The sequence below is a fragment of the Panthera tigris genome, chromosome B4 (genome assembly GCF_018350195.1).
Source record: "Panthera tigris isolate Pti1 chromosome B4, P.tigris_Pti1_mat1.1, whole genome shotgun sequence".
In the NCBI taxonomy this organism is placed as follows: domain Eukaryota; kingdom Metazoa; phylum Chordata; class Mammalia; order Carnivora; family Felidae; genus Panthera; species Panthera tigris.
This window is the reverse complement of record NC_056666.1, coordinates 72476639-72498298: the sequence shown is the minus strand read 5'-3', so window position 1 is coordinate 72498298 and position 21660 is coordinate 72476639. Positions and strand designations below refer to the sequence as shown.

General features: G+C 38.1%; 1 protein-coding gene across 3 annotated transcripts in view; it reads left to right on the top strand.

The window, feature by feature from the left end:
* The first annotated feature begins 1838 nt into the window (after positions 1–1838).
* The window catches only part of SCAF11 (SR-related CTD associated factor 11), a 68270-nt gene continuing 48448 nt past the window's right edge, over positions 1839–21660 (top strand). For all 3 annotated transcript variants that reach the window (XM_042992146.1, XM_042992145.1, XM_042992143.1), the window contains exons 1-2: positions 1839–1925; positions 21160–21213. The gene's annotated coding sequence lies outside the window, so the exon portion shown is untranslated. The remainder of the gene's footprint in view (positions 1926–21159; positions 21214–21660) is intronic.

The following is a 21660-nucleotide window of genomic DNA, read 5'->3' as shown; positions in this document are numbered from 1 at the left end:
TCTCTCGGTTGAAGATGTACATGTGTACATGACAAAGCTACACCCTAATTCTGTTGGATGGCTCATTACAGTGCTTGTAGAATAGTGACAGGGAAAGGCGTTTGATAAAAATTTTGTTCTACCATCAGAAAAAAACATTTTAACTCCTCTAGATCATGGTTCCCTCAAATTTTTCAAACAGTGAAGCCCATCAAAATCCCCAAACCTTGTATCATTGTAAAACTCCAAAGACTTTGAAACAGACACAAGGCTGCTATTCATATATTCCTCCAGCAATATTTACCAAGTTCTTACCGAGTGACAGGCACTGTGCCAGGAGCTGTTGTTGTGAAAGTGGTAAGACATTGGCAGTGTGGGGCAGACACGGAGCAGACCGAACACGATGCATAGGATGACGGTGCCATAGAAGCGACCTCACAGTACGGGGAGCTGGGGGGGTGGGGAGGACACGGCAACTGGCCTGGTTTGGGCGAGGGCGGCGAAGTGGCCAGCCGGCGGGGCATCGAGAAAGCGGGGAGGATTGTCATTCTGGGCAAGGCTTGGCGTGGTTAGGGAAGCGCACTGCGCACAGAAAGGGAAGGGGGCTGGCAGCAGGGAAAGATGCGAGCCGCAAGGCTGGATGTGACTGGGACCTGGGGTAAACCATGTTGGCCGCCTCCCGCGGGAGCTGTTAGCTGGACGACGGCGGGGGCCCCGGACTGGAAGGGCCACCTGGAAGAAGAGGGGTGGATGCCGGCGCGGGAAGAGCAGTCAGGGGCGTGCAGAAACTGTACGCCAAACTACGAGGTTGAAGTCAGTGGCTTTGAAAAAGTGTAAAGGTGTTTCTGAGGTAAAACCAAAGATCTAACGACCCGACGGGAAATAAACAAGGCACACATGTTCCACGTCGCAGGTCCCGACAAATAATTGAATGATCACGTCATTGTCTGACCACAAAGTGGAGGTCCTCTAATCACAATCAAGTTTTTAATTTTTCGTTGTGGGAATTAAGATAAGGGGATATCCTAGGCTCGATGAGCCACAGGGAGAACCTTTCCCCTAGGCATTTTTTAAATGCCCGCCAGGAAGAAAAAAGAGTTTGGGTTTACAAATTAGGGACACTTCAACCTCCCTGTAGGGTGTATTTTAGGTGGGCAACGGTGCTGGGTGAAAACTCAATCCACCGCCAAACAACATAATAGCATTCTTCAATATCAGATTACCATAAATATAGGGTAGCAAAAGCCACGCAAACCATCTCACGTCCAGGTCCCCAAGGGCTTCCTTCATTGTCCACGGCGTCTTAGCCGACTGCGCCGCCAAAGCAGCGCCAACTCGAGCGCCTTACACACTGCGCCTGCGCAGATTCCGCCGAGTGGGAGGATGACAGCCTGCGGAAGACGTTTCCCAGAAGCCCGCGCCACTCGCTGCCGTCCTCCCTCCCGCTCTCAGGCCGCGTGACGTCACTCCGCCCGCCACGTTCCTCGTCGCTAAGGGTGGTTTGCCAGCGCCTCCCAGTGGTCCGGTTGAGCGCTGCAGCGGTACGCGCAGGGCCCAACAAGCGAGTAGGGAGAGGGCTGCGGGTGCTGCTGCCGCCGTCGTCACCGTAGCGCGCCGACATGTGGCGGCGCGGCTGAGCGGAGCGGAGCGAAGGGGGAGAAAGGGGGAGGGCACGCGCGGGGAGGGGAGGGAGGAGGCCAGACAAGGCGGGGGGAGGGGGAGCAGCGGTGGCGCAAGTCGCGCGGAGCAGCGCAGCCCGGGTCCGCTCCTTGCTCCGCCGCCACCTCCCGACCCGGCCGGTAGAGCCGGCGCTCCAGCGGCCCCCGGAACAACTCAAAGCGGACGAAGGAGTCCATGTTGGGGAACTTGGCGTCGTGACGGGGACCTCGGGACCTGCAGTGGGGCCGCCGCCGCCGCCGGAGCAAGCGCCTCGACCTCGGCCTGAGGTAAACACGGGCCGACCCCGGGGGCGGATGGGCTCAGGCGGCTGTCCGGGCGAAGTGGGGGCTGTTACGGGGCGGCGCAGAGCGGAGGAGCGGGCCCGGGGCGACAGGAGGGCGGACAAAGTTTCGGAATCGCGCGCGGCCCAGGCGGCGTCCTGCGCTTGGAGGAAAGTTGGAGCTGCCTCTCGAGGCAGGGGAAGCTGCGGCGGGGAGGGCCCCCCTTCCTTCTCGCTACCCCGCGAGGGAGGCCCCGCTTCGGCCGCCGCCGCCTCACAGTCCACACTCTGTCCCATTTCCTCCTTGTGGCCTACCCGCCTCCCCGCCGCTTCAGCCGGCGAAGCTTGTCCCCTGCCGGGTGCGGGGTCCGGTGGTGGCGGTGGTGGTGGGGGGGTGTTGAGGCTAGAGGTTCCACGACCGAGTCGCCACACAGGCACCCCCTCCCTGCAGTGGAAACGTGTCTGGCTGGGCTTCCGGGCGCTCTCCGACCCCCAAGTTCGCTTTACTTGGAAGACTTTGCTTTTGTCAATAGTGTCCAAGCCCGCTTGTGAAACCAAACTTTACTACGTCGTGACCTCTCAGTGCGCGAATAGGGAAGAGCCGGTGCTGTTAGGCATCGGCGTTTACCCCACGTCCTGAATTTCGAACTGTTCTCCCCCCCCCCCCCCCCCAATTTTTAAACCCTTTTCCTGGGCTGACCACAAAAGGGCCGGATCTAAACTTAGCTTAATGAGTCGCTCCTCGTCTCACCTAGGAATTTTGAACCATCAAAGACGTTTCTTACAGATTGCTGGCTGTCTTCGCACCCATATGCATTTTGAAAAATTGTTTTAAAAGTAAACACCTGGTTTAAGTAGTTGATGAAAACACTCAGAGATTCAAATGTTGTGAATTGTAAAATACCCCCAGCGTATTTCTGTAGCGTATTTCTGACAGCGTCTACGAGTTGAGTGATTATCATTAATATTGGATTACGTTTTAATTAACATCTTTTATCATACCAACAGTGAACTGAGATATTTAAGCAAAACTGATCGAAAAGTTTTTAATGTTTGGCTGGTAGATGGTGATGTTAAATTTTCCCAATTTGTGAATTTTCATTGAATTACGGAAAAAGCATATTAATAGATGTAATTTTCATTTTAAAAGTTAACTCAAGCATAGGACTACTTACCTCAGCAGAATATTGAAGGCAAAACATTCTTAAATAATTGCTGTTTTTGAATTTTATTGGTAATTGTATTAAAATTTTGATAAGAATCAAGTCTCTTTCCAGACCATTGCTTTCTCCTTCCTATTTCTTTGGCAGTTAGCTTAATCATCTCACCTCTTTGCTATTGGTTAAGAGCTGCAGTAAAAAGCTTGTGGGACTTTTATTTTTTTGTTGTTTTATTGGGCAGATGAAATTTTGAAATTGTCTTTGGATTTTTTTTGTTTTATTCTCTTAAGGATAATCTGAATCTACTTCATATTGTGTTTATGCAACATGGGTTTTCAAATTTGTAATTCTTACTGTAGCTGCCGCTTTTTCATTGTAATATTTTTCAGTGCTTGCAAATATGTTTATAATCATTCAGTTTTACTTCAGATGGTGACCTTTTTACCAGAGAATTTGAGTACATTTTAAGATTTTTGGTGGGCTAAGATTTGGTCGTTTGCTTACTCCTTGTGTACTCACACTGCAAAAACATTGTTCAGTATGTCATGAGGGTATAAAACTGTAGAAAAGAATAGAAAATTGTTTGTAAATATGCTGCCTGAAACGTGTCATGGAGAAAATCTTAAGGGTGATTTTGGGGGTACATCTTTATGTGCTGTTATTGGAGTCCATGAGTTAAAATCGAAATTTTTCAGGGGTCACTCAGCTTCCGCATTATTTTTTGGGCACGAGGCAGTGTGGCTAGGCATTTTTCCTGAAAAGCTGTGCTATTAACTAGAGATAGGATGAAACAGTGCAGTTACATGATGTTGTTGATCCACCATTAGTAGCATGTTTTAGTAGGAGGAGAGTACAGTATCATACTACTCATTGACTTATTACTGAACTTTTTAGGTACACCAGTGAGAGATGGTTGTAAAACCTAACTAAAGAGACTGGCATATGTAGAGGTAATAAAAAGAGTCAACCTCAGAATAATTTTCATTGGAACTTCCCATTAGGAAGCTCTGCCACCATCTATCCTGGTGTTTTAGTGATGTAGATTGGATCTTGACTTACCTAGTGCAGTGAAATAAAGAGGCTCAAAACCTAAATTGTTAATTATGGTCTCTGTCCGAAAGAATAAATGAATAGCTTTGCACCTTATCTTGCATCTGAATTGTACTAACTGGTATTAGTACTGAGTAGAGCTCAGAGTTAAAATCTTGGTGTTCCCAAGATTCATTTTTGTGTTGTCATTGTTGTCTTTTTTTAAAGTTGTGACTTTGTTCTTTCTAGTACTTAGGTACATAAAGTTTTACAAATATAAAAACAACACCATCATCTCTCACTTGCAAAATAGTTTCCGAAAAAGTCTCACTATGACTTCTGTTTACCTATGATGTTTAACACTCAACAGCCAGAGTGATCCTGATGAAACTTGTCAAATCATGTCACTTCTCTTTTCAAATGGCTTCCCTTCTCAGTCATAGTAAAATGCATAGTACTTATGGTCTACCAGGCTCTGAGTGTTTCACGTCTCCTCTTCCTCTCTGATTTGATTACCTCACTTTGTCCAGTCACCTTCCACTATGCTACTGAGAGTTTTCTCTGACTACTCTGTAAGACAGCAGACCTTCCCATGTTTCCTACCACTTTTTAAGCCAGATTTTCTCCATAGCATTTATCAATTTCTAATATACTGTATAATTTATTATCTTAAATTTATTGTATTTCTTCTTCGCTTTAATGCAAGTTCTGTGAGAATAGGGGATTTGTCACTTTGGGTCATTGTTTTGTCCCCAAACACCTGAACAATGCCTGGCACATAGTAGGTGCTTAGTAAATATTTAATAGATTAACCTGCTTTCAGCTGGAGACATTAAAGCAATAAAAATAGTAATTGTGGTTTGAAACTTTATGCAGTCTTTTGCATAAACTGCTAAGTTACTTTTATCCATGATTTACGTTCAGATCAGGGGACATATTTTTAAAGTAGAGGATGACAGAATGTGACCTTGGAACTGATTTATCAGGGTATAGAAGGAACTAAGAATACTTTGCTAAGGGTAGAGTGGTATAACTATCTTACTGTTTAAAATGCTGTCTTTTAGAAGCCAAATTATACTTATTTTTGGTAGTTACAGAAAGCAGAATTATGATTATGGTGATGGGTTTTGAAAGGGAGGAGAAGCAGCAAGAGTGGATGTGGGAAAATTAGTTAAGACTCTTATAGTAGTGTCCAGAAGAGATGAGGATAGCTTGATTTGGAGGTGGGCAAAAGTGAATGAAATTTGTAGTCACCAGCCCTCTGTTGATGGATCCAAAGTGAGGGAGATAGAAATTTCAGAGGTAAACAGCTGGGTGGAAGGTGATACCACATAAGGACCAAGGTTCTTTTGATTCTGACATACTGTATTTAAGGAACCTCTGGTGGAAATTTTTATAGGCAGTTAGATAATATGGTTCTAAATTTCAGAAGAGAGGTATCAGCTGGAAATAGAAAATTGAAGTCATTTATATAAGTAGTTGAAACTATAGGTGGAATTAATTGTCTAAGGGAGGGAATATAACTAGAATGGAATCACAGTGGCCCCTAATATAAAAAGTTTGAGGAAGCAATGTAAGCTCCCAAAGAATACTGTGAAGGTCAAATAAGTATGAGTTGAGTGTGGTATTGTAGAAACCAAAGGAAGAGAGTATTTCAAGGGGAGAGTAATCAGTAGGGTCAAGTGTTGATGAGAGTTGAGTAATGTAAGAGCTTAAGATTTTTCATTGAATTTACCAATATAAAGCTCATTGGCCTTTTTAATAAGCCAGATAGTAAGCTTCTTATTTTCAAACTGATGCTCCTGTAATTGCTTAACTAGATGTAAAAGTACTGATATCAAAGGTTAAGAAATTATCTGCCCACATTACAGAAGAGACCTAATGTTTGTCAAATATTTGCTATGTGCCAATCACTCTGTTTTAGACATTTTACATAAATTTTCGTTTGATCTTTTCAGTAGCCTTGAAATGTTGGGTGTATTAATCCATTTTACAGAAAGGAGTCTGAAGCTCTAGAGAAGTTTAATGACTTGCTAAGAAATACTCCACTCCATCTGACTCTTGGGCCTTTAGTTACTCATTATATTAGTTGGCCTCTCAAACTCTAGGTCAGTGCTGTCTAGTAGTAGACTTTTCTGTGATGATAGAAATACTGTGTGTCTGCTGCCAATACAGTAGCTAATGTGGCTGTTGAGCATTTGAAATGTTGAAATTTGAAATATGGCCAGTGGGACCGAGGAACAAAATAGTGGTTACTGTATTCGACAGTGGGTATATATAGTGGGTCATTGAGAATCCCATAAATAATAAAGCAGAGTCTTTACTTACAATAAGAAGAGGTGCAAACACATATTCTTCATTTGGAGGGAGTACCATTTTACTTATATGCTAGTTTTAGGTACTATAAATGAATATTGTAGATAATCTTTTTCTTTTTTTAAAACAATTTCAAACTTTTCAGAAAAGTTCCAAGTAGAATACAAAGAACTTTCTTCCTCTGAACCATTTGAGAATAAGTTGCAGACACCCATCCTGCTTAAGTCCCAAGTACAATGCAAAGAAGTTTTTTAAAACCTTTAGCCATTTGAGAGTAAGCTGCCGATGCCTTCTCATCACCCCAAAGATAAAGACTTTCTTTTACATAAAATATATCAAAATAAGGAGATTAACATCACTATATTACTACAATCTAACTCTCAGACCTTGCTCAGGTTTTGTCAGTTTCCACAGTAATTTCATTTGTAAACAGGAGGATCCAGTTCAGAATTCTGTATTGCATTTAATTGTAATGTCTTTTTATACTCCTTCAACTTAGAACAATCCCTCAGATTTTTCTTGATTTTCATGACCTTGACACTTCAAGAGATTACAGGTTAGTTTTGTTGTTAGATGTCCCTCGATTTAGATTTGCCTGATATTTCCTCATGGTTGGATTCAAATTGTGTTTTTTGGCAAGAGTGTCTCAGTAATGATGTTGTGTGTTCTCATTGCATCCTATCCTATGGCATATGATTTCAGTTTGTGCCGTCGCTGATGATGTACACTTTGATCACTTGAGTTAGATGAATTCTCCCAAGCTTCTTCACTAAAGTTTTTCCCCCCTTCTCTTAGTAATTAATAAGTATTTTGTGGAGAAGTATTTTGAAACTTTATAGATCTTTATCACATTTGCTATTTATTCTCAAAATGTCCCAGTTTGGCTACTGAAAGCCCCTTCCAGCTAGTTTCTGTGTTTTGACTTGCTTTGAGCACTTCCTTACCGTTTGATGCAAGAAAATGTCCCAGGTTCACCTTGTACATACTTTCCCTGCTGTAGCCATAGAATCAGCTGTTTCTCCAAGGAGTGGTTTCTTTCAGTGAAAGGTATTTAGAAAACCTAGATTTGGGTGATGTATATATTTCTGTGTCTGTATATAGAAAACCATGAGCTGGTACCAATTTTTCCAATTTCAAAACGTGTTTGTTTTCTAGCATTTGTTCTTGTTTTCTCCCTTTCCAAATTTATAACTCTCTTCTCTTACAAGGAGAAACCTGATTCCCAATATCCTTGGGATCAGTCACCAAAATGTAGCCAAATTTCTGTTGCCACTGCTGCTTTCTCTCCTGTGAATATCATTTTCACTCTTCTTAGGCTCTGATTTCTTGTGCCAAGATGCATTCCTCACTCTAGGCTCCTCAGATAGTTCATACTGAGGATGTCACCATTCTGCTTGACTTCTATCTAGTACCTCACTCTGGGCTTCCTCACCATCCTACATATGGACACCTTGCTCATTAATGTGGACTCCCAACACCTCCAGGGAGAAAACCAACATACAGATATGTTTCTTAAAGATTGTACTTATTGTTTCTATAAAAGATTATCACACCAAAACTTTTAATGAAAATTATGATCAGATATGTTCTCGCTTTAAAATTTAAACCCTCTTGAGACTCTCACATCTCTGTTAGCGATAAGACTAATCTTCCTCCTTATTTTCCCTTTTATCCGAGAGTTCTCAGATGTACTTTTAGGGGAATCTTCTTAACGTAATTTTGACAGTAAAGTGAAAATAGTTCTTTGGAGGGGCGCCTGGGTGTCACAGTTAAGTGTCCAACTTTGGCTCAGGTCATGGTCTCATGGTCCATGAGTTCAAGCCCTGCATCAGGCTCTGTGCTGACAGCTCAGAGCCTGGAGCCTGCTTCAGATTCTGTGTCTTCCTCTCTCTCTGCCCCTCCCCCACTCACACTCTGTCTCTTTTTCAAAAATAAATAGACATCAGAATAAATATAAACATAAAATAAATAGTCCATTCGACCTAGCTTTGCATTCTAGTTGTCCCATATACTGATTGTCACCTTTTATTGGTGACTTAATAGTGTCCTCACCTATTTTAATTTTTAAGTAACATTTGCCTAAGTCTAGTGGTAATAGTAGCTATCTCCATCTCTGTTGTTTTATACCCTTAAGTTAACTCCATTTAGTGATTTTCAAACCTTTTTAATGCAGTGTTACTAACGTTCAATGTTGGTGGTGTTTAAAAATTTTAAATGTACTGTAGTATGGTATTTTGAGGATTAAATGTGCAAAGATATATCAGGTGGTTTTAATTTTTAAAATGTACTGAGGTTTGGTATTTGAGTATTAAATGTGCAAAGACATGTCACAGTTTATTGCTGGATGAGCATTTTCCCTACCGATAATCTTGTGATCCAGGTTTGTTGATATCTATGTGTCTTTTAGGTCTGGGAATGAAACATGGCCTTTGCCCTTGAGGGGCTTATTCCTAATCAGGCCTACTTTATTGCTCCCCAGTATTCTTCCATTTTTTTCCTAAGTAGTTTTCCATACATTTCTTTCTTCTTCCACTTCCTGCTGCTGCATTATTTTCAAAACCCCCATTTTAAACATGTCAAAATAGATAAATGGGATAGAGGTGTACTTTTCCTTAGTGATTTTCGCTTTTTACAGAACAAAATTTAAGTCCTGCCTTGGACTTAAACTTTTAAGTCCATTTACATTCTGGCCCATAATTATTCTCCTTTGCTGTCCTAAATGAGTTCTTTCTAACTAAATTAGTCCTGAAAAATGCCTGTAGCTCACATTTGGCACTTAGCATATGCTATTCTGTTGTTCATCTTTTGTATCCTATTTCTCCAGCTCTACTTTTTGCAGCAGGAAGGGGTATAGTATCTTTATCTGTCTTTGTATTCCAATGCCAGGCTCAATACCCTGGCCAAAGTAGTAGTTCAGCAGCTTAAAGTAAGCAAAAACAAATATACATAGTAAAGAGAGCAGCCACAGCAACACTGCCTTGAAAATTCTCTGGGATCAGTGAAACAGCTTACAAATGATAAATGATGTTAAGGTAAATATACTTGTAACACTATTTTGTATGCTTAGATCACCTGTCAAGAAAATTGTTTCTTTAAATTATTGTTCTAATGGGAATAAATATTAATAACTTACAAAATTTGTAAGCTATCATTCACCTGAAAAGCTTATCATAGAAGAGCCTTCAGATAGGACAGCTTTAATGCATTAAGGCCATATTTCTTTAGGAACTGTTGTACATGTGCAGTTTCTTAGATGTCAACATGAGTAATATGAGGGAGATGCATGAAACAGAAAATAGCTTTATTTTTTCAAAACTGCTACAGAAGTAGATGAAACTAAAATTGAATGAAGGAGAAACAAAGCCAATCAAGCCCTTAAGAGAAATTTAAAATATATTTTATATTAGTATAGTCACTCCAACTTTCTTTGACTACTGCTATGGTATATCTTTTTCCATTCTTTCATTTTGACCTATGTCTTTGTGTTTAAAGTGAGTTTCTTAAAAAGCAGAATCAGACCTATAAATATAGAGAACAAACTGATGGTTGCCAGAGGGAAGGGGAGTGTGGGAGGATAGGTAAAATGGATAAAGGGGAGTGGGAGATATGGGCTTTCAGTTATGGAATGAGTAAATCACAGGAATAAAAGGCACAGCATAGAGAACATAGTAATATTCTAATAACATTGTATGGTGACAGATAGTAACTATACTTGGGGTGAGCATAGCATAACATGTAAAGAAGTTGAATCACTGTTGTACACCTGAAACTAATGTAACATTGTGTGTCAACTATACTCAAATAGAAAATTAAAAAAAAACAACTGAGTTTCTAGTAGACAGTATGTAATTCAGTGTTTTTGTAAAATCCAATCTGATGATCTTTTATTTAGTGTGTTTAGGTTATTTACATGTAATTATTGATATATACTATTTTGTTCCCCATTTCCTGCCCTTTTTTCAATTATGTGAATATATTTAATATTCTACTTTAAATTTGTCTATTGACCTTCTGACTGTATCTCTTTAAATTATGTTTTAGTGGTTGCTTTAGGCCTACTCTTGACAACTAGAAATGTGGCCAGTTTGAATGGAGACATAGGCTGTAAATGTAAAATACACACCAGATTTCAAAGACTTCTACCAGAAAAAGAATACACAGTGTCTCATTTCATAAGTTTTTTTTTACTGGTTACATGTTGGATGTTAATATTTAAGCATATTGGGTTAATAAAATATACTAGATTGATATTTTAACTTTTAAAATATGGCTACTAGAAAATTTAAAATTACGTATGTGGCTCACATTGTATTTCTGTTGAACAGTGCTGCTCTAGGGATTATAATATGTATACTGAGACATTCACAATCTATGTGGAGTTAATATTTTTACCACTTAAAATGAATGTAGAAGCCGGACAACTTCCCCAGTGACCTTTATGTTAAAGTTGTATGATTACATGTATATGGAATGAAAATCCACCAGACAGTAATGTAATTTTTGCTTTCAGTAATCATATATTTTTTAAAGAACTTAAGAGGAGAAAAGTAGTCTCTTATTTTAGCTGTTGACTATTTTCTTGTTCTTTGTTAATGAAATTTCAAGTTTCTCTCATTTCTCCTCAGCTTGAAGAATTTCCTTTAGTATATGTTTTAAAATAGCCTTGCTTTTTCTTTGTTTTTCTTAGCTGAAAACTTTCTACTTTCATTTCTGATAGATTTCTTTATTAGATATAGAATTCTGGGTTGACAGTTCTTTAGCACTAAACATGTCCTGCTTCTTGGATCCCATTGTTTCTGAAGTTTGCAGTAATTTGAATCATCAATTTCCTCTGTATGCTGTTTCTCTATTTTAAATATATTTTTTTCTTTTACCTTTACTTTTTTGCAGTTGATTATGATTTGTCTGAGCATGTTTATCTTTCTTTTGAGTTAATCCTATTCGGTGTGTCCTAAAATTTGTGAATTTTGAAATTTGGGAAGGTTTTGGAAATTATTTCTGCAAAAATTTGTTTATGTACCGCTCTTTCTCTCATTTTTCTAGAACTCAAATGGCAAAAATAGAACTTTGAATGTTGTCCAGAGGACCCCGAGACTTCATTTTCTTTCACTCTTTCACTTCTCTGTTCTTCAGATTAGATCATTTCTTTCTCACATTTACTGACTCGTTCCTTTATATTTCCAGTCTGTTGTTGAAATCTTATTTCAGATACTGTATTTTTCATTTCTAAAATTTCCATTTGTTTCTCTGTTTTTTTAAGTTTAATTTTTCTTAATGTTTGTTTATGTTTGAGAGAGGGACAGAGCTTGAGCAGGAGAGGGGCAGAGGGAGATGGAATCAGAATCCAAAGCAGGCTCCAGTCTCTGAGCCGTCAGCACAGAGATCATGACCTGAGCTGAAGTTGGAGGCTTAACTGACTGAGCCACCCAGGCGCCCCTGTTTCTCTATTTTTTATAGCTACTGTTTCTCTCCTGAGAACCTCTGTCTTCCATTTATTACTGAAGTGTTAATACTTTTAATATCTAGTGACTTGGATTAAGATCTGTTTTCTTTTCTGACAAAGGGCTAGTGAATTCCAATCCTACTACTTATAACTGACTTTGTGACCTTAGACAAGTTACTGAATTTCATTGTATATAAGATGGAGATGTCTTTGCAAAATATTGTAAAGGCTAAATGAGATAACTTAGGAAATGTCAGAATGTAATAGCTAGAAATAGTATGGAAAACATACCCAGAAGTCCAGCTCCTGGGGCATTTGAAGCATTTATAATAAAATTACATTAGGAAAGAATCCCAATATTTGCCCATGCCTGATGTGAATGTAAAAGAATGTTCTTTCTTTTTTTATTTTTAAAGTAAGTTTTCATTGTAAGTCATGTATTTCCAGATTAGAATAGTAATGTTTTATAGAAGTAGGATTGTGTAATGCCTTGTTATGTGTGAAATATTCATTTGAGAATACATTGATTATATACCTATGTAACATGAAATGGTATTTATCTGAGATAACTATCTAACAAGTTTAAGAAGTTCAGATAATAGGCAGAGCTGGAGTAAAGAGAGAGTGAATGTCTGGCTTACTACACAAACAATTGCTTTTTTTTTTTTTTCAATACTTGTTTGACTATAGCAATTTGTACCAATTTAGAAAGTATTAGAGAGTGACAATTCTTGAGGAACCAAAGAGTTCCTCAAGACATTTAGCATCTGTACAAATTAGAGACTAATTTCTGGAGTTGAAACTATAATGTAAGTAAGGTTGGTAAAATTTTGTTTAAACAGAACAGAGGAGTATTTCAAAAGCAGTGTTTTGAACATTGTCCCTTTTTTCCCTGTTGTCTTAGATGAAATCCCATTTCCATTCTTCTGCAACAAGCATTCGTATGCAGTCACTTATTGTCATTAATTCCTCTTCTTTAATTCTTAGGATTTGTTTCTTTATTTGCAGGTGTTTCCTGTGCTATATATGTTTTTGGGATGTGGGTTGACCAAGATTGCTGTTTCGGGTCAGGAGTCTTTCTAACATAGGACAAGGATTAAGTTAAAGATATAATTGACAGTGTTTCTGTTTTGGATTAGAAAAAAAGATAAAAAGATACCAGTTCTTCCTCTGCTTCCTGTACTTCCATCCAGGATGCCTTTCTTCTCTTGGCTTTTCTGCTTGTGAGAGGGTATGGTGTTGATCCCAACGGCTCCTCCTGGGATAGTTCTCTTGGGAAGTTTGATTGTGAAATGAATCTCTTCTTCTTCTTCTTTTTTTTTTTTTTTTTGTCTTTTTTTTAATTTTTTTTTTTTTCAACGTTTTTTATTTATTTTTGGGACAGAGAGAGACAGAGCATGAACGGGGGAGGGGCAGAGAGAGAGGGAGACACAGAATCGGAAACAGGCTCCAGGCTCCGAGCCATCAGTCCAGAGCCTGACGCGGGGCTCGAACTCACGGACCGCGAGATCGTGACCTGGCTGAAGTCGGACGCTTAACCGACTGCGCCACCCAGGCGCCCCTTTTTTTTGTCTTTAATAGGCATAATACTTAATCTTCTGAATGTAAACTCTGCTTTTCCACACTTGTTACTCTTCTCAAGGGACCTATAATAGGCATTGAGGAATTACTGATAAAAAAAACCCAAAAATGTAAGAGCTCTAAGTTTGCCTCTATCACTTGAATTAGTTATATTATTGTGTTTTAGTAGATGGGGATGCAAAAATGGAGAGGAGAATCTTGAAGACAAGTGAAGATTGCAGTCAGCTCCCCTTTCTGTTCCCTCCACCATACCTTAAGCAGCGGTGGAGTTATTAAAGAAGAATTGCATAAATATTGAATAGTTTTTTTTTAAGTTTATTTATTTATTTTGAGAGAGAGCACATGCAGGCACAAGCAGGGGAGGGGCATGGGAGAGGAAGAGAGAATCCCAAGCAGGCTCCACACTCTCAGCACAGAGCCCAATGTGGGACTTGATCTTAAGAACCGTGACAGAATTGCATGAATATATGTTGAAATTATTGGACGACATAAGATGATACTGCCCTATAATGTTTCTCATTTGAAGAAATAGTGGAAGCCTTTCATATGATTTATCAAACTCTTTATGGTAATGTATCCATGCACATAGAAAGCCCTTGTTTTTTGTTTTTGTTTTTTGTTTTTTTAATTTTTTTTTTAACGTTTATTTATTATTGAGAGACAGAGAGACATAGAGCATGAGCAGGTGAGGGGCCAAGAGATGGAGAGACACAGAATCTGAAGCAGGCTCCAGGCTCTGAGCTGTCAGCACAGAGCCCGACGCGGGGCTCGAACCCACAAACTGTGAGATCATGACCTGAGCCGAAGTCGGACGCTTAACTGACTGAGCCACCCAGGTGCCCCTTGTTTTTCTTTTTAAAATAAAGTATTGTGGGGTGCCTGGGTGGCTCAGTCAGTTAAGTGTCTGACTCTTGATTTCAGCTCAGGGCATGATTTAATGGTTGTGAGAGAGCCCTGTGTCAGGCTCTGTGCTGTGTTTGGAGCCTCCTTAAGATGCTGTCTCTCCCTGTCCCTCTGCCCCTACCTCGCACATGTATGCATGCTCTGTCTCTCAAAAGAAATAAAGTATTGGATCATAGATGTATTCTCATAGAGTGGACACCTGTCACATAAGAGTGTAACCCAATTGGGGAGTGAACTGTAGTGCCTTTCTTACCCCAAACAATGAAAAACTGGTCAGCTCCATACTGACCAGGTATTGGAACTGATCTATTAGTAGGGTATTGGAACTGATCTATTTCTACAACACTGCCCTTGAATTTAGTGGGGTTGTGGGGCGCCAGGGTGGCTCAGTTGGTTAAGCCTCAGACTTCGGTTCAGGTCATGATCTTGTGGTTCATGAGTTCAAGCCTTGCATTGGGCTCTGCTGTCAGCACAGAGCCTGCTTCAGATCCTCTGTCCCTCTCTCTCTACCCCTCCCCTGCTTGCTCTCTCTCTTTATCTCAAAAATAAACATTAAAAAAAAAAAAACTGGAAAAAAAAGAATTTAGTGGGGTTGTAAAATTGTGCCTGTTGCTTTTAATCTCTCTGTCTCCATGGGCTATAGAATACACGATCTTTTAGTGTTGCAGAAATGTAGGAACCAGAAATAGAACATTCAAATACCTCCTCTCAAGCTTATCAGTGGTGATATAACCGTGGGTGGCTTCTGTGTTGGTGATAGTATAGAACCATTGGAAAGACAGACTATGAATGTGTCAGTGAAGCCATACCTTTGTTAAAAATGTTAACAATTTATGTTCTAGCCCAAAATTGTTTTTTCATGTTAGTCTTTACTTTTAAAACATTTAAAATTTTACTAACATATGTTAAAATTGATCTTTTTTGGGTGTGTAGTTCTGTGACTTTTAATACATGTATTTGTATTACTACCATCAGAGTCAGGATTTAGAATGGTTTCATTACCTCCAAAAAGCTCCCTCATGGTATCTTTGTAGTTAAACCTTTCTCAGACCGTTCCCAAATTGTTATCAGGTGACCACTGATAACAATTCTTTATCATTACAGTTTTTACCTTTTGCGAATATCATATAATAATGCAACTGTGTAGTCTGTGACCTTTTGGGACTGGCTTCTTTCAGTATATTGTCTTTAAGATTCATTCAAGTTGCTGAGTGAAGCTCTGGTCCATTCCTTTTTTCTGTTTCTGTTTTTGTTTTTATTTTGTTTGAGTAGTATTCCGTTGTATGGCTGAATGCACCATAGTTTGTTTATTTAGATTATATCTAGTTTATCAGTTCTTTCTTATACTATCTTTGGTTTTGGTATCAGGGTAGTTGGGAAGTATTTATTTTCCATTTTCTGGAGGAGATTGTGTTGAACTGGTATTGCTTCTTTAAATGTTTAGTAAAATTCACCAGGGAAATTATCTGGGCCTAGGGATTTCCTGTTTTGGGAGGACTAGATTTAATTTCTTTAAACAGTACTAGGGCTATTCAGTGGTATGCTGCTTAGTTTCGCCAGAGGTTTAAATTTTATTGATTTTTTTCCCCTAAAGAATGGGTTTGGGTTTCATTGATTTTTCTGTTTTTCTGTTTTCAATTTCATTGATTTCTACTCTATTTCCTTCCTTCTGCCTGCTTTGTATACATTTTTATTTAATTTTAGTTTAGTTTTTTAACATAGAAATTTAGGTCATTGATTTGAGACCTTTTCTGACCTTTGATGCAGTCATGCTTTCGCTGCATCTCACATATTTTAACTATTGATATATTTGGATTTAATTCTACCATTTTATTTTTTTGGTTCCCTCTTTTCTTCTGTAACCTCTTTCTTTGGATTCTTTGAACATTTTTTAGTATTCCATCTTAATTGTGTTTTTGCCTATATATCACTTTTTTAATGATTACTCTAAGGATTATAATACGTCCATTTATTGTTCACAGTTTCCTTAGAATCAGTATTTTATCATTTCAGGTGAAATACAGAAATCTTATCACCCTGTAGGTGGTCCCTTTACCCTTTTCTCTGTATGTTGTAATTGTCTTGTGCTACATTTACATACATTGGAAATTCTGTTAGAAAGTGTTGTGATGTTTGCTTTTAATTGCCAAACATTTTAAAGAATTCAAGAGGAGGATAGTTATATTTATCCAGATATTTATCACTTCTGTTGCTCTTTTGTCGTTTCTCATGTTGTATTTAAGGATGATTTCACTAGATTGAGGATTCTAGGTTTACAGTTCTTTTCTATTTTAAGCACTTCAAGAATATTGTTCCACTTCCTCTGGTCTATGTAGTTTCTTTTCTTTTTCTTTTTTTTAAGATTTTATTTTTAAGTAATCTCTACACTTGATGTTGGGCTCCAACTTAAAACCTCGAGATGAAGAGTCACATACTCTTCCAACTGAGTCAGCCAACTGGCCCTGGATAAATGTAGTTTATGATGAGATGTCACTAGTTATTCAAATCATTAACCCACCTTCCTCTCATAATTAATTCCTTGTTTTTTCAGTCTGCTTGCAAGATTTTTTTCTTTGTAACTTTTAGCAGTTTGACTGTGATATGTCTAGGCATGATCATTATCCTGTTTGGAGTTTGTGAGACTCTTGAATTTAGAGATTTATATATCTTTCACCAAATTTGGGAGTTTCTGGCCATTATTTCTCTTCGTCTTCCTTTTTTTGTACTGCACTCATTTTCCTCTGCTCGGACTCTTGATGTGAATGTTAGGGTTTTAGTGTTCTCCCACAGGTCCCTGAAGCACTGATATTTTTTTCAATATTTTTTCTGTTGTTCACATTGGGTACCTTTTGATCTGTCTTCAAGTTCACTGACTTTCTGCTATTGAGTCCAGTATATTTTCTATTTTAGTTATTGCATTTTTCAGTTCTAAAATTTCCATTTGATGGTTCTTTAAGTATTCTTCTTCTTCTTCTTTTTTTTTTTTTTTTTTTTTTTGCTGTGACTTTCCAGTTTTCAATTTGTTTCAAGAATATTTGCTCTTGGGCAATTTTATACCTGCTTTCAAGTCTTTGTCAGATAATTCATCCAGTGCTCTAATATCTGTGTTATCTTAGTGTTGTTTCTGTTGATTCTTTTTTCCCACAGGAGTTTTGAGATTTTTCTGTTCTCTCTGCCAAGTAATTCTGGGTTGTGTTTTGGAGATTTTGAACATTATGATATGAATCTTAGTGTCTTATTTAAATGATATGGAGAATGTTGAGATTTTTGTTTGGGCAGGTAGTTGATTCAGTTGGATTTTAGGCCACAAGCTCCAACCAGCTTTCTTTAGGTTGCAGTTTTAATCTGTTCTGTTTTCAAAAGCTTTGCAGTACTATTTGGATTTTTCCCATATATGTACTACCCAGTAGCCAATCTGACCTGCATGAGGGTTTATCCTATATTTTAGTCTTCAGAGCCTCCAGTATGCTACTTAGGGTTAAATCTATAGGTGTGCAGCTTAGGGGTGAGCTAGGAGTTCATAAACAACTTATAAGTTGTTAAGTGCTTTCCTCTCTGTTATGTCCATGGTATTTTCTAGGTCCCTGGGACCTCCCCCCATCCCTTTTCTATCCTCTGGCTAGAAACCCCAATCTTCATTTCATTTGTTCCACTGTGGTGCGTATTTTCTACAGTTGTATCTGAAGCCAAGTGCCAGAAGACAGGAGAAAAATTGAAATTATTCCAGTTTCTTCAGTCAGTGAAGATGGTCCCTTTCCTTAAGAGTTTTAGGCTCCTGCTGGCTGTGCTGTTAGCACTGTTGCAGCTGTCACCGTAAGATTGCTTGGGAATTGGGTTGTGGGGAGTGAAGAACAGAAGAAAGAAGAGATTTCCCTTACTCTTTCTAAGAAGTTAGGGGACTCCTTTTCTACTCTTTGGATAGAAATAGAGGGCTTTTTCCTAGAGCTTTTGCTTTCTCCATTGTTACCAACAGCCACTTTCTGGGTTTTAGGCTCCATTAAGCTCAGGCTGGAGCAAAACTGGATGGGAAAAATTAAAAGCCCACTACCAGTTTGATAATATATCGGATTCTGGGCTCTTCCCCAGTCTACCTGCTATTATTTACTTTCTAAATTTCAATTAGCTGCTCCATTTATTCTGTCTGGGTTTTATAGTTTCAGTCAGTGAGATTAACAAGGTGGAATGTGCTTACTCCATTTTACTCAGAACCAGAACTTCACAGTTTACTTACCAATTTTGGAATGTAATGGCTACTTGAATCTCCTTATTTCGGTTAAATATGGTTTGTCAGTTACTTTTTTTTTTTTTTTTTTTTTTTTTTTTTAGTATATGTGTGATCTTGTAACAGTGTAACCTCTGTTGAGGAGATGATGTTACATTAAATGTAAAAGGAAATAGGAAATTTAATTTCTCTTTTAGAGCATAGCGTTCATGAATTCTAATTTTCCATAATTATTTAAGATTTGAAAAACTGTTTTCCTGTTTTCAGTTTAATCTATATTTTCTGCCTGAGGATTTCCGGCTTGCCTTTCACTTTGGAGATGTTTTATTCTTTATTCATTCTAACCTTTTCAAAGTGCTTTGTTTCAATAATTAAGTTATAGGTCACTGTAGAGCTTAGTATGAGGTGGCATACCTCGTATTGGTTGACTCTTTTGGCTCTCACATGTTGCAGACACTGCACAAGAATTTTAGAGACATTCTGAAGCATATCTTCACTTCCTAGATTGCTATGTGAAGCTGATTTTGTTATAAGACTGGTAAGTGTAGATGACTTCATCTTTTTTATTTTCAGTTTACTTGCTAAGCAACAAGATACGAGATTATTTGTTCATCAGTGAATAGTGCTTGGAAAACAAGCTTTTTTCTGGATAGCGGCCTAGAACCAAGGAATTGAATATGAGGTTCCTAGAAATTCCTGTTGTTGATCAGCTGCTGACAAGCAACCAAGTCACTAATAATCTTCTCAAAAACTGACCCAGAAAGTATTTCTAGGGACCAATGTGCAGTAGTAACTTAAAGCAGAGCTCGTGGCTTATCTGTTCAGGCTGCTGTAATAAAATATCACAAACTGGGTAGCTTACAAGCAATAGAAATTTATTTCTCATAGTTCTGGTGGCAGGATGGTTGGGTGAGGGCCCTCTTCCATGTCACATACTTAACCTTTGCATCCTCGTGTGGTAGACGGGGCTTCGGATCTCTCTTAGCCTCATTTATAATACAGGCCCTAATCTCATTCATGAGGGTTCTACTTTTTATGACTTAAGCACTTTTGAAAGGCCCCACTTACTAACATCATCACCTTTAGGAGTTAAGATTTCAGCATATGAATATGAATATGAATTTTAGGGGATGCAAACATTCAAACCATAACAGCGTGTAAATGAACCCACTAAAACTAAAATTGATTCAAAGTCTTGCATTTCATATCCATTTCAGTTTTACTGTTGATAGTTATAAAGTTCGGGTGAAATTGAAGCTATTGGTAGAAATGAAAATTTTGTTGCTGTTTTTGTAAATTTAGATGTCATAATTTGTTGGTTCTTTATTGTACTTTCTGGTCAAAAATTTTATTTTTAACTGAAAAAAAGTGATGTTGAAAAAATACATAACTGTTGTGATCACGAATAAAGAGAAATTGGTGTGTTAAAGGAATGAACATTTTTTTTATTAAAGACCTGTTATTTTTTTAAATTTAGGATGTTCAGTTAGATAATTCATATACTCGGATAATTGCATTGAAAAGTATTATTTTATAAAATTTGAAGAAAAAGATACTTCTATCAGTATGTATGTCCCAACCATTAATCTGAAAAACTTTCTTGGAGGATAAGCCTTCATGGTGTGGGTTCAGGCACAGAGGTGTCTTTTATGTTTGCCTGATGGTCATTTCCGTATAGGAAGTCTAACATCGTGAGAACTTCAGCTTACCTGTGTATCCTTTCTTTGTTTTGAAAATTAAAATTCTGTCATGTTAAAATTGGTAATTCCAGTTCTGAGTCCTTTAAGGATGGAAATGCCACAGTGGTACAGAATGGTCAGGGGGTTAGAAAAATATACTTTTAAATCTTTTGGTCTCAGTTGGGAAGCCTTTTTTACAAATGCACATATGTTGCAAGGATTTGGTGTTCATTATGTGCTCCTGTTAAATCTTGTGCTTACCCCCATTGCAGCACCTGGGTACTGCATTGTAACTGTTGGTTTCTGTTTTTGTTTTTGTCAGGTGTGTCAGTATGGAAGACCTAATGGTACCTAGAAAATAGGGACACTGACTAAATATTTATTGAATGAAAAAATAAGTTAAAGACAAGCTGTAGGAAAGTGGGGAGTCTGGTGTAGGCCTATTTGAAAAAAGAGGGGAAAAAAGTGATTACTAGTTAAGTGTACTTAAGATCTGGAGTTCAGGAAGTAATTTAAATTCTAGTAGTTGTTAAATTTCTGTATGTTTTTCTAAATTGTCTTCATAGGTGATATGACCAGTCTGTTAGTTGGGGTAGATTTTTTCTAATTCTCCGTTACATTGTTTTCAATTGGTTTTTTCCTGTATGCTGAAATGTGACTTCTTGTGCTTCTCTCACTAAACAAAATATTATTATTTTTGCCTCCATTACCTGTTTGTATCTTCATATGTGAAGGCATAGGCTTAACTGTGTCATGCATTCTAAATAAATTATCACATTCAGGGCCCTCTGGAATAAATCATTCTTTATATTTTGTTGTTCTCTTTTATTCTAAACCCAAGATAAATACGGGAACAGCTGGGTGAAAGTGAAGTAAAATAGGACTGATTTTCATAATTCCCTCCCCAGAATCATTTGATGGAAAACTGATTGCATAACTGCTTGACCTGAAGAATTTTAAAGGTAAGAGAGCTTGTGAATATTTGTATATATATAAAAATATATTTGTATTTTTATATACATGGTTTGCTGGAGTTGCCATATTAAAACTGCTTAGTAGTATTTTATCTCCTGTAATTATATAAAATAGGAAATATGATACAAAAATCCTAGGATTATTTTTTTGGAGTCCTAAACTTTGTCTTTCTTCAACCTTTTTACTTCTAGATAAATAGGAATTTTGATAAATACTATCAGTATAGAATAAAGAACGTATTTATCCTTGTATAAGATCTGTTTGAAAAGCTATCTGACAATTTAAATTTTGTGAACTTTTTACTCTTCACATTCGTTCTATATGTGGATATTTGAAATACAGAAGTTTTTTTAACAATGAAAATCTGTTCTTAGAGCATATAGGTTTACCAATCTTATATCTTATGGTATACCTAAGATTTTTGGGGCAGGGTG